Source organism: Ornithorhynchus anatinus, chromosome 9 (genome assembly GCF_004115215.2).
Source record: "Ornithorhynchus anatinus isolate Pmale09 chromosome 9, mOrnAna1.pri.v4, whole genome shotgun sequence".
Taxonomy (NCBI): domain Eukaryota; kingdom Metazoa; phylum Chordata; class Mammalia; order Monotremata; family Ornithorhynchidae; genus Ornithorhynchus; species Ornithorhynchus anatinus.
In genome coordinates, this window is record NC_041736.1 from 12,119,290 (window position 1) to 12,133,271 (window position 13,982).

Below are 13,982 nucleotides of genomic sequence, written 5' to 3' on the forward strand. Positions count from 1 at the left end.
GGAACGATGGTTAATCTCCTTGACATTTAAACAGTACGGCTAACCGGCAGAGAAACAAGAGTCATCGATCAATCACTAGTAGTTATTGAACACCTACGGTGTGTAGGATACTGTTCAAAGCCCTTGGGAGAGGACCACGAATAAGTAGACTGATCCCAGTTCTCTAGGAGCTTATAATATAGTTGGGGAGACGGGCGCTAAAATAAATTGCAGGGAACAGGTCTACCAAATCTTGTTCTACTGGACACTTCCAAATGCTTAGCACAGCGCTCTGCAATCACTAAGCACTCAATAAATACTATTGATAGACTGATAAATTACAGATAGGAGGACAAAATTAAGGAGAAATACGTTCTTTAGGTAGTGTGGGGCATGTACATAAGTTCTAGGAATCCACCCCAGTGTTTAGTACAATGCTAGGCACATAGTAATAATGTTGGTATTTGTTAAGCGCTTACTATGTGCAGAGCACTGTTCTAAGCGCTGGGGTAGACACAGGGGAATCGGGTCGTCCCATGTGGGGCTCACAGTCTTCATCCCTATTTTACAGATGAGGTAACTGAGGCACAGAGAAGTGAAGTGACTTGCCCACAGACACACAGCCGACAAGTGGCAGAGCTGGGATACGAACCCATGACCCCTGACTCTAAAGCCCGGGCTCTTTCCACTGAGCCACGCTGCCTCTCAATAGTAAACACTATTACAACAACAACAATAATAAAAGTGTTTAAGTACTTGAGCAGTATCTCAAGAAGAGATCTCCTGCTTCTCCTCAAAATCCACCCCTTCCACTTGTGTCTGTCGCCATCCCTTCACAGCCTATCAAAGCACTTGCCCTCTCACTTCTTCCATCCCTGACCACCATCTTCAACTGTTTTTCCCCACTGCTTTGAAACGTGCTAATCTACGACATCCTAAAAACAACCCTCCGTTGATGGCACAGACTCCTTGAATTATTTCCCCATCTACCATTCCACTCTAAACACCTTGAGCGAGTTGTCTACACCCACTGTGTCCACTTCCTCCCCTCCAATTCCTTCCTTGACTCTCCCTGTCAAGACTTCTGTCCCCTTCACTCCACAGAAACAGCCCTCTCTAGGGTCAGTGACCTTCTTCTTGCCAAATCCAAAGGCTTCTATTCCATCCTAATTCACCTTGCCCTCGCAACTTCCTTCAACACTGTGCACCAGCCCTTTCTGCCTGAAAACATTATCTAACCTTGGCTTCACTGACACTGTCCTCTCCTGTAAATAGAAAAAAAAATAGTGATTGTGATATATTTCGATTTTGAAAAGCACATTGCAACGGTCCCATAAAAATTGGGAATAATATTCCATCATGGATTTAAAACTAGCTAATGTAGGAAACAAAGGGTATAATTAAAAGACCATTTCTCAGGTGGAGATATCTAAATAGTGAGGTCTCAGAGATTGGTGCTATATTATATCTTTGTCAATGATCTGGAAAAGCGATGTGTAACGAAATCTCCAAGTCTACTCTTTTCTATGGTGAAATGCCATGAAGATGGTGATAATAGCAGGAAGATCTCATGAAACTGAGAGAGAAGGCCAAAAAATGACACGAGCCTCAGTAGGAGCTAATACACCTAGGGGAAAATGATACAATTTCAACTTCATGATGATGGGCTCTGAGCTATCAGACATGACACAGGAAAGAGATATTAAAGTCATTGTTGGCTGTTCATCAAATCATCGCTTCAATGTGCAGCAGTAGCCAAGATGTCTAATAAAATTCTGGGAATCATCAGGCAGGAAACAGAAAACAAAACAGAAGGTAAGGTTTTGCTACTATATATAAAATCATGCTATTCCTACAGCTGGAATATTGTGTGCGATTCTGACCCCATATTTAAAGAAGCCCTTAACAGAGCTGGCGAAGGTTCGGAGAAGGGTAACTATTATCAAGAGTACGGAAAAGATATTTTGAGTGAGAGGAGTCTGAATAGATTAGAGCTCTTCAATCTGAAAAGATAAAGGCTAAAATGGGATGTGATGGAAATTTATGGAATCCTGAAATGTGTAGACAAAGCAAACATGGAATTATTCTTCACCAAATCCCAGAAGAGCACCACGGGAAGACACCATTGAAATATGAAGGTTAGGGGTTCCAAAGTAATGAGAAAAAAAATTATTCGCCCAATGTGATAAACTACCGAATTCATTATCATATGGAGTTGAATAGGCCAAAAATCTCAACAGGTTCAATAGTAATAACAGCAATTGTGGTATATATAAATTGCTTACAATGTGCCAAGCACTGTACTAAGCTCTTCGGGGAGATTCAAGATTATCTGGTTGGATACAGTCCCTGTCTTGCATGGGGATCAGATAAGGGTCTGGTCAAGAGAAGTTCTGATTAAGTTGTGAATGAGAAGCACATAAGAGGAAGTTAGGGATAGAGAAAAAAGACAAATTCAGGATGTTAGTACACTCATAAGCATAAGGATGAATGGGAAGGACAGGAAGCATCACATAGTTTCTCCAAGCATACTGCTGCCAAGGTAGGAGTCAGAATAATGGACTGAATGAAACACTGGTCTGACTCAATAGCGGTTGTACTGTTCTTATGTCCTGAGGACATAAGAGGACACATAGAGGACGTGTTAATCAATTGTACTTATTGAGTGCTTTCGGTGTGCAGGACACTGTATCAAGAACCTGGAAGAGAACGAGTTGGAAGACATCTTCCCCGCTCAGAACAAGTTATAGTCAGACCAAAAAAGACCCAGTGTTATACAAAGAATAGGTGGCTATCCATGTTATATCAAAAATCTGCCTTACAGAACTCTTTTCTACTGTCCTTAGGACCATGAAAACTCCAGGGATGTTCTGAAACTAGTAATCAGCAGAGAACATCCTCTCTATTGATTCATATAATTCATTATTTTGTCCTAGCAGCATAGCTAGACATTTGAAAATGTAAAGTCACTGAGCAGTCTAATCATTTCCTGCCCTCTATGTCCTGGTTTCCTCCCAGAGAAACACTGAGAATAGAAACCTCTTCCAGTGAACAATAAAACCACCTGCCTCCCAAATTGAAAACAGCACCACACTTTCCCCTTGTGTCACTACCTCACAGATGTTATATTTTAAAAAAGAAACATCCACATCAAGCTTGGACTAAACTACTTTCCACTTTGGAATGAAAAATGATTAGAATGCTTATCCTTTTTATTCCAAGGGTTCCCATTTCACAATGATAAAACCTTGTACATTTCCTCTTTCCTTTCTTCCTCCTATTAGTAATGTATTTCAGTGTCTGCCTCCCTTCCTAGTTTATAAGCTCCTTGAGGGCAGGGATCATGTCTGTTGATCCCTTCCGAGTACTCAGCCCAGAGCTCTGCCCACAATAGTCACTCAATAAGTACTATTGATTGACTGAGTGAAAGGAGCTTAGAATCAGAAGAGAGAGAGAGAGAGGCCATGAACAGCAGGTTCATAAAAATCCCACACTCTTCTCTTTGAACTGGTGAGATTTCTGTGAATGTCAGGTTCACGACAGGCTATTCAGCTGGAGGGGAAAAAGTGGAGTGAGATCATTCTGCCAATAGGAGTTTGCCCTTTCATTCATAACATAAAACCACCTGGAATACAGGAGCCCATTATTTCATAAGTAGGAGGTATAATCTTCCAGAATTCCTCCAAAGGCAGCCCCCTCCCACCTAATTTACTACAGCATATTTACCGTATCATTGTAGGAGGGGAAAAAAAAGGAAAGAGCACCAAGGTTACTAATGCGATAGAGTTCGTTATATTCAGCTACATTTACAAAGACTTATCCATTAACACCAATATTGCCAGTACCACTGCAATTTCCTTTACAGAGCATAAATTTGAAATTGGGTGAAGTATTGACTGTGAAGCTCTTTGAAGCACTCTTCAAAGTATTAGGAAATGAATGCTGTTACTCTTGAAGTAAAATAATATGTTCATACCTCTATTTAATTTATCCTTACAAACGGTACAAAACATAATTACAGTACAACTGTAAGAGGACACCTAACGTAAATTTACGTCGGTATCTTGATGGATGCAAGTTGCCTGTGTCAGAGAATACAATGAATTAGCCCAATAATCTGAGACAGATTTATTTTCCATGAGGATACAGAGAAATCCCCAAACAACTAACAATAACAACAGAACCTATGTAAGTCAACTGTGAGCAGACAGATACTGCATGAGGATAAAATGAAAAAAATCCTGTTTGATTTCTACTGGAGAAATAATCACATCTCATGAACTTTCCTTATGTGATGCCCTTATTGGTAATCATAACCTGACAACATTACAGCGAGAAGGGCATCACAAATCTCTTTTCAACCAATTGCATTTATTGAGCACTTCACTGTGTGCAGAACATTGTACTCAGTTGGGGGAGCACAATGTAACAGAACTGATAGGCACACTCCTGGCCCCACACTGAGCTTACAGCCTAGAGCTGGAGGCAGATATATATGTACAGAAGTGCTGAGGGGCTGAAGGAAGGGTGAATAAAGGATGCAAATCTGAAGAGGAAATGAGGGCTTAGTCAGAGAAGGCCTCTTGAAGGAGATGTGCTTTTGATAAGGCAATGAAGGTGGGCAAAGCGATCTTCTGTCAGTTAGGAAGTGGGGAGGCCTTCCAGGCCAGAGGCAGGATGTGGGTGAGAGGCCTACAGCAAGACAGAAAAGATCAAGGTACATTAAGAAGGTAAGCATCAGAGGAGTGAAGTGTGTTGGTTGTGGTGTAGTAGGAAATCAACCGAAGCACGCAGCATGTAGGAAGGGGGAAAGGTGATAGAGTGCTCTAAAGTTCATGATAAGGAGTTTCTGTTTGATGTGGAGGTGTCTGGGCAACCACGGGAGGTTCTTAATACCGTCTGAACGTTTTTGAAGAAAAATTATCTGGGCAGCGAAATGAAATATGATTTGGGGGAGAGATAAGAGGCATGGAGGTCAGCAAGGAGGCTGATGCAGTAAGCGATGCGGGATAGAATAAGTGCTTGAAATTAACGTGGTAGCTGTTTGGATGGAGAGGAAAGGGCAGAATTTAGCTATGTTGTGAAGGTAGAGCTGACAGAATTTGGTGACCAATTGAATACGTGGGTGGAATGAGAGAGATGAGTTGAGAACAGTGCCAAGTTCAATTTTGGATATGTTTAGTTTGAAGTGCTGGTGGGGCACCCAGGTAGAGATGTCCTGAAGATGCGAGGAAATATAAGATTGCAGGGAAGTTGAGAGGTCAGGGCTGGAGATGTAGATTTGAGAATCATCTGCATAGAGGGTTCTAAGCCTGGCTCCACCACTTGTCTGCTGTGTCACAACTTCTCTATGCATCTGTAAAATGGGATTGAGCCCCATGTGGGACACAGACTGTGAACAATCTGATTAGCTTTTATCTACCCCAGCACTTAGTGTAGAGCCTGGCACACAATAAGCACTTTACAAATGCCATATTAAAAAGAGAGAGAGGGAGAGAGAGAGAGAGATGGTAGTTGAAGCCTTGCGAGGGAATGAGTTCTACAAGGGAGTGGGTATAGATGCAGAACAGAAGGGGACCTAGAACTAAGCCTTGAGAAACTCCACTGTCAGAGGGTGGGATGCAGAAGAGGAGACAGCAAAAGAAACTGAGAAGGAGTGGTCAGAAAGAGAGAAGCAGAACCAAGAGAAGAGAGCGTCTGTGAAGTCAAGGTTGGATAAAGTTTCAAGAAGGAGGGGGTGGTCACTAGTGTCGAAGGCAGCCGAGAGGTCTAGTTGGATTAGGATAGAATAGAGGCCGTCTGATATGGAGGAAAGAAGGTCACTGGTTACCTTAGAGAGGGCTGTTTCCATGGAGTGAAGAGGGCAGAAGCCAGATTGAAAGGGTAAGGAGAAACCGGAGAAGAGGAAGTGGAGATGGTGGGTTTAAACAACTCTCACAAGAAGACCGGAGAGGGTAGGTGGGGTGATAACTGCAGGGAGTAGTGGGGTTAAGGGAGGGGGTTTTTTGATAGGGAATATGTAAGCACGTTTGAAAACTGTGGGGAAGAAGCCACTGGAAAGTGAATAGTTGAAGAGGGAAGTCAAGGAGGAAAGAAGGGAGGGGGGGAAGTGTTTTAAAAAGGTACAAAGGATGGGGTCAGAAACACAGTGGGTGAAGAGGGTCTATTTAAGGAGGAGATGAGAGATATCTTCTCGAGTTACTGCTGGGAATATAGGGAGAGTTGAATAGGGCAGAGGAAGGGGTTATTGGACAGAAGCAGGGGAGATTTAAGGGAGATCTCAGTGTTCATGTAATCTTCAGAATGCTTGGATACTTTCAGATTATCACATGTAGCTCTGTCTCTACAAATATGCCATGTCCTAGGAAAATCCTCCATACTAGAATAGGCATAAAGTATGTCGTCCTTAAAAGTGAAATATACTGAATGTTTTCTGAGTGTTCTTGGAGTGTTCTCCAATTTGCAAAACACCTCAGGTGTTGGTGTAAGAGCATTCGGGCTTTTTTGGAGGCCAGGGAGCAGAACAGTTTGGTACCTCTTAATAAAGGAGGTCAAAACATTTACAGAAGTGCTTTAGTAAATGTCAACAGGACAACAAACACAAACACTTAAAGATAGCAATAGAGGGAGGTGGTATTTTAAAGGGGAAATCTTGCCTCTACTGCCATCACCGATCAGTTTCAGAGGCTCCATAATGGCCTCTCTGGGATTAATATTGTTAGTTTTTTCCTTTACTTCATCATTCCCGTATCCTTTTTTCTTCTCTCCTTTCTCCTGCTCTTCCTCCATCAGCTCTCACTGGAGCCTGGCAAAAAGGAGTAAACACTATCTGTTGTTCTTCCAAATTCTGAAAACACTGTATTGGCTATGCTGTCAATATGCAGTCTGAGGAAAAATTCATCAAGAGCTTGTTAAATATCAATTATAAATGATACATGTTGGCCCTAAAATTTAGAAGTAAATTATTGGGTTGGATTGGCCAAGCAAATTCATTAGAGCAGAAATGATGCTGGACTAACTGGGAATTGGGTCATGGGCAACTACATTTTTTACAAATAAAAAATGAAAATTTGGCATGAGGTTGCCATTATTTATTTATTCCGTTTTAAAAATTGCACCCTTTGCTCAAATTGCCTCTGGAAACAAAAACAAAATTAAAATGTCAAAGCAGATAAACCAGCAAAGTCATATATTAGCAAATGTCTGCCTTTAAAATAACATCTAATCAGAAAAGTCCATTTAAGAAGATCCTGTTGCTTTGTTCCCTGATGGTAAAAACTAGTGGGTTTCTTTCAGACCAGGCGGACTTGGAATCCTCTAAAAGAGCACTAAAACACCTGAACCACTGATATTTTCCTCTTAAAATAAGTCAGAAGGAAGAGTACCTTACTAAATCAGCAAAATCATTACACCTTAATGTACACCCCCCCAGATTGTAGCTCCTTGCAATTCAGAGATATTGTATTGTAAACTAGTCTCTACACTCTAATCTCGTTAGGGCAGGGGACTTGTCAACCAACTCTGTTGTACTGCAATCTCCCAAGCACTGAACGCAGTAATAATAATTACGGTATTTAAGCACGTACTGTGTGCTAAGCACTGTACTAAGCACTAGGGTGGATACAAGCAAATCAGATTGGACAGAGTCCTCGTCTCATGTGGGGCTCACTGTCTCGAGCCCTATTTTACAGATGAGGTAACTGAGGTCCAGAGAAGTAAAGTGACTCGCCCAAGTCACACAGCAGACAAGTGGCAGGGCCGGGATTAGAATCCATGACTTTCTGACTCACTGGCTCATGCTCTAACCACTACGCCATGCAGTATTCTGCACACAGCAAGGGCTTAATAAATACCACTGATGATGATGATGGCTGTACTCTTCCAAGCTCTAGTTCAGTCCTCAATAAATACCACTGATTGATTGACAATGAATTGTGGTTTCCTGGGAGTTGGAACCCCATCTACCTATCTGCCAACTGGACTTTCATTCCTGAGTTAAGGAAGGGAACAAAGGCCTCAAAGTGTTTTCTTCTACTCTGGGACCTTAGAAGTGTGGAGTTGGCAGGGAGAACCACTACTGACAGGATGGGGAGTGTTTCGTGTTAGCCGCAGCCAATCAGCGACTGCCTTAGGACTGGCTATGGTGAATTCCAAGATTGCTTTCTCTGTGAGGGTGACAATTATGATGTTGCTGCAATCCATTATTCATCACGCGTCACAGTCACCTCACCACTGCTGTAGATGACACCGTAAACAAGAGTAAAGATTCTTCAGGGTAAAGAATTCATCCTTTTAGGATCAGGAGTCTGAACTAAGATACCCCTCCTTAACCTTTTCTTGTCTAAGACGGAGTTTATTGTCAGCTATTCTGTGGGTGGGAGGAAATCGTTAACTGTTTAACTGACTCTTTTCTTTCCCTCCTATTAGTCCCTCAATTGTGTGCAGTCAATTTAAACTTTCCCCATGCCGTTTTTCTCCTCTCATTTCAGGATCCCCTTTCAATTATTTTTTTCCCCTGTTACTCCACTCCAACTTTCTCCTTTAGTTTCCACGTTTAATTCTACTATCGGAGAAGCTGTGTGCCAGCTTTTTCCTAATTAGAAAACCAGCTTAGCATATAGTTAACCCCTGAAGTCTTCAAATCATCCCTCCCAGGACACAGTACTCCTCAAGACAGAACCACTTACCAAGATGCTCGCTGACTGAAAATGTGTAGGTTTGGCATTTTGTTCACTATTGAAAGATCGGGTTCATAAGATGAGCCCCCTTTTAAAGGTGGTGAGGGATTATAGAGTTCCAATTCAGCAACTATCTATACCCAGGAAATCAGCTGTCTGGCTACAAGGTGCAGCGCAGAGTGGCAACATGCTTCAGTACCCCACCAAGGCAGTAGTGGAGAGTCTGGCAAGAGTGCTTATGCCAGTCACGCTATGGAATGAACAACACGTCCTGCCGTTTACGACTTCATTTCACTGCTGGCCACGGTGCTCGGTCTGAGCCAGACGGTGCTCTCGTGACGGACGAAACAAGAAGAACCATTGCTTACTCGTCTTCAAAGGATTAATCATATTTACTGAGCCCTACTGTGTGCAGAACACCGTACTAAGCATCTGGGAGAATACACTACAACAATAACGGACACATTTCGTACCCAAAGTAAGCTTACAGCCTAGAGTTAGGATCATTTCTACCCTTCCTCATAATCTGATCTTGTGAACTAGTGGCCAAAAACAAAGAAAACCCACCCAACAGGCATTTTAGCACAAAGGTATGACAAAGAATATCGGAAGACAAGTTGAAGCTCCTAACTGAAAACGATAATGCCTAGGTTTCATATAAAACAGGGGTGGAAGAGAACATTGTCTGATCTAGGGCTCACATTTTCTCTTGCAAGGAGATAAAGCCACTGGAAGCTAGAAATAATTTGGTTTTAAACCCCTTTACAAGGGGACAGACCTTTGTATTATAAAAATAAGTAGTCTCCTCAGGGCATTTCAGAATTTGATAGAAGGCTGGAACAACCAAATAAACTTCCAGACAATTATAGGGCAAGAATGCCTTCCTTGGAACCACGGAAGTGAACCGAGCAAGCTCTCAGACCATAATATCTCCTAGATAGAAGCTTTTGGCCTCTGTCTTGACAACGGATGCAAACTAAGATGGAAAACAAGTTCTCGGTAGTGACTTTGACCATTACATCTGGACTTCATCTGTCAGCAAATCTCACCTGGAGATGAGACCACCAAGCCAGAAAGAGTACGTTTCCAGAGAATGAAGAATCTATTTCCCTTAATTCAGGCACAGACGCCTCCTAAAGTAAGTAGGAATGCTGGATTTTCCTTTGGGGAGAAAATTACAGCTCTGAGAGCTACCAGGACTTTATAGGCAGCTTTGCTATCCTTATAGCTATTCTTTTGTGAAACAAATCATGAAGCATGTTAGTCTGAGAGTGCACTGACAAGGCAAGGTGGGATTGAAGTATGATTTTTCCTCTCAATATGGACTAGTGGAAAGGGCATAGGCTTGGAAGTCAAAAGGACTGGGGTTCTAATCCCAGCTCCTATACTTTTCTGCTGTGTGACCTTGGGCAAATCACTTAACTTCTCTGGGCCTCTGTTGCTTCATCTGTGAGACTGATATGGGACGCTGACTGCGACCAACCGGATAAGCTTTTATCTATCCCAGCACTTGATACAATGCCTGGTAATAATGATAACAGTAATAATTAGGGCATTTGTTAAATGCTATGTGCCAGGCACTGTACTAAGCGCTAGGGTTGAACATAATCCCTGTCCCAGGTGGGGCTCACAGTCTCGATCCCCATTTTACAGATGAGGTAACTGAGGCACAGAAAAGTGAAGTTACTTGCTCAAGGTTACACAGCAGACAAGTGGCACAGCCGGTATTAGAACCCATGACCTTCTGATTCCCAGTCCCGTAGTCTATCCACTATGCCATGCTGCTTCCCATGCCCTCTAGACCGTGAGCTCATCGTGGGCAGGGATTATCTGTCTTTCCCGCTGTATTGTATTTTCCCAAGCACTTAGTACAGTACTCTGCACACAGTAAGCACTCAATAAATATGAATGAATGATTGAATAAATACAGTAAGTACAGTATAGTATGCTTAACATATACTATTAAAAAAAAAAGACCAGGGAGCCAAGAGACATGAGTTCTCATCCAGGCTCCACTAATTGCCTGCTGCGTGACCTTACGCAAATCACTCAAATTCTCTGTGCCTCAGTTTCCTCATTGTAAAGTGGGGATTACATAATACTTCTTTCCCTGCCTCAAACTGCAAGCCCCAAGTGGGATACAGACTATGTATGATCTGATTGTAGTTTACCCCTGAACCTGGCAGAATGCTTGACAGATAGTAAGAAAATAAATACCACACCTATTATTATCTTTTTCAATTTGCCTCCCTTCTACATTCCCTTCTGATAGGAACCTTAAAACTACCACAAGGAGATTGAAGAAATACTGAAGGATTTACAGAACCACCTTCACATGTTTGTCCATAATACTGAAAAGACACCTTGCAATAGGTGCCGGAGGAGAAGAGAGTAGCGGGTAAATCCACTTGGACAGTCAGCCGGTAGAATCCCACTTGATTTATTTTGAACACGTTCTGGACTGTGTTTCCCCCTGGGCAACGAGCTCTATGATCAAGAAGGTGGGCTTAAGATCTCAAATTAAAGCAAAGACAACAATGTGGTGGTGGGGATGGGGAAAGACCTGCAGCCATGATAATTCACAGCTGGCATTTTGGATAGCAGCACTGCAACTAAGAATTAGTTTGCAAACCAAATTTTTCACAGACGAACTCGATTTTCCTATTTCTATTTGGAGTCCAACTGGAAATGCAAAAACTAAGACTGCCAGCTGCAGGCTTTCATTTAACTCCTTCCTCTAAAAAAAAAATACAAATTTTTTTTAGTTCTTCCTTTGTTTCTTTCATGTTGGTATCTGGTATTCTTTTCTTTGGTACAAAATGACATTTTATCTAATCCTAAACTAACTTGGGCAGGCTTTTCACAAACCTGAATTTTTTTTCCTGTTTACCTTAATAGGGACCAAAATCTGCTTCTAATTGTTCTGCCCTAATTTCTTAGGCGTTCATTTTCCTCAGATAAAGAAAAGAGCAGTTTTGCACAGATCATGAAATCACTGAGTGCTGAAGAGAAGGTATTGAAGTACATGGCAAACAAGGAGCATAACAAGTCTATGAAGAAAATCCCAGACTAGATCTATAAATAGCTTTATTCAGTAAGGAACCACTAACATTCACCGATGAACTCAAACATCCTGCCTTTCGTTCAGCATTCCACTGTCGACTCATTGGGGTTCACAAAGTGATGAAGGTTACATCTTATTACTAGGAGCCTTGGAAACTGTATTTAGATCTGGATTCATTTATAGTGTATATCCAGGAGGTCAGTGAGAGCATTGTGCTTTTGAAACCTCGTCCTCTCACTTTCTCTGAGCTCTGCACTGCATTCTGCTTGCCCTTTGAGCATTTCCATTTGTAAAATGGCTTGGATTTATACCTTAATAGAGATGAATCTCTGCACTGAGGAGAGCACACTCTTGGAAAAAATGTGGAGCTCTGTCACAGATGTAGTCTACAGTGCATTCATTTTTGCTTCCCAATTTTTTTTTATCCAAATGAACACCTTCCTAATCTTCTGAGTTTAGTGCTATCGGTACTTAAAATACTGACCAGTGATGGGAAGATGAAAAAAGTCAGACCAAAATCTTCTCTGAAGCAAAAGCTACAGTGAACTCCTACTCTGACACAATTTTCTCTAAATTAACTATAATCTGAGGAAATATAAAGAATTGGGTGAGGAGGAGAATTTAGGGAGGGACAAGTCTTAAACCATGAAGAACTTTCTCTTCAGGGTGACCAAGCTGCCTCCAGAAAAATATATCTAAAATATTCAAAAGTGATATGTCCCGGGTCACAGGGAAAAATCCAGACTCTTGCATTTTTATATATCAGGTAAGGGAGCTAATTTCTTCTCTGACTTACTGACCTTAAAGTTCACAACCAAAGCTTTCCTCTGCTAATTAACTGCAATGCACTACCTCCATGGAAATGTTTATTATTTTCATTTATGAAACTAACCATGATGAGGATCTTCTATATCACTCTAAGTTATAGTTTTTTTCAGCATCCCTGGGAGGAAAAAATACTACATCCACTTGATGGATGAGAAAATTCAACACAGTGAAGGCTAAATGATTGTCTTGGGTTCATAAAGAAAGGTAGACAGGTTGTAAAAATGGACCTGATTACATAATTTCTTTCATTTTAAAATCTGGCTCAGGGGAGTGATGTTGGCTCATTCACATTGAAAAAAATGTACAGCCATCAAAATCTATATGTCTCACTTCCTATTTGACTTGCCTTGACCACCCAAGGTAGGACAGTCCCGTAAAGAAAGGGTGTGACGAGTTCATGGAGCCAGAGAGCCAAGCGGGCAATTACTATACACTGCTGAAAGCCTCCCTAAAGACATCACCCCAGCACCTCTGAAGGGTGCTGTTCCCCCTACGCCCAAGGAATAAGGGATAATAACACCAATAAGGAAAGAACACAAAGAAATGGCAAAGACACTTCTGCGGCCATAACACGTCTTTTGCCACTGAATATCAAGCTCTCCAAAGCGGAGAAAAATAAACATGAAAGGACAGGGCCCGAATTCCAACTTTCGAGAAAGCACGATTGCAGTTCGAACCATAAAGAAAAGTAAAGCTTCCAGATTAGGAAGCATACCTGCTGATATAAGGAGGAAGTGGATGCCCTACTCATACATCTTCCCACGTAATTACTCAACATATCATCATCAGCTGTATTTTTTGAGCACTTTCTATATACGCAGGATTTAGAAGGGACATGTTCTAAACCACGGAGAGCTAGAGCTCAGGGTGCCCAAGTTATCTGCTAGCCTCCAGGCAATAAACCCTGGCTGGGTCAAGGTCACAGGCAAATATCCAAGAACTTTAAAATTTCAGATGTTAAGTAAAGTGGCTGACACATCATTTGTTCATTCACTTGATCGTATTTATTGAGCGCTTATTGTGTGCAGAGCACTGTACTAAGCGCTTGGGAGAATACGGTACAATGATAAACAAACATATTCCCTGCCTACAAGGAGTTTACATCAACATCTCAGGAAGAAAGGTGAAAAATCTGATTGCGGGAACTATCATCGTGCCTCTCCGATTGCTGGAAAGATCCTGAAGTCCTTCTGGACCAGTTACTAAAGAATGCCACCAGCTAAATACCATGCTCTCCATCACAGTGTGGCTTTAGACTCCAATGTGGCAGGGTGCATATAAATTTTCTTATATGAAGGCAAAGAGAAAGAACAGGATGTGTGAGCAGAACTCCTAAGCAGCTGCTCAAATGGTGAGCTGAAGCTTCAAAAAGAGGAAACATTTCAAGTACTTAGTAAAGCCCAACTTCAAACAATAGAATATTTGCTCTGGAC

At 41.8% G+C, this 13,982-nt stretch overlaps 1 protein-coding gene and 1 long non-coding RNA gene across 6 annotated transcripts in view; one reads left to right on the top strand and one right to left on the bottom strand.

The window, feature by feature from the left end:
• Nucleotides 1-13,982, bottom strand: part of KCNH7 (potassium voltage-gated channel subfamily H member 7) — a 312,948-nt gene that overhangs the window by 286,296 nt on the left and 12,670 nt on the right. The gene's annotated exons all lie outside the window — the stretch shown is intronic.
• LOC114814336 lies at nt 9,129-11,426 on the top strand. Its single transcript, XR_003762126.2, has 2 exons — nt 9,129-9,795; nt 10,930-11,426. It is a non-coding gene; the product is annotated as an uncharacterized LOC114814336 (long non-coding RNA).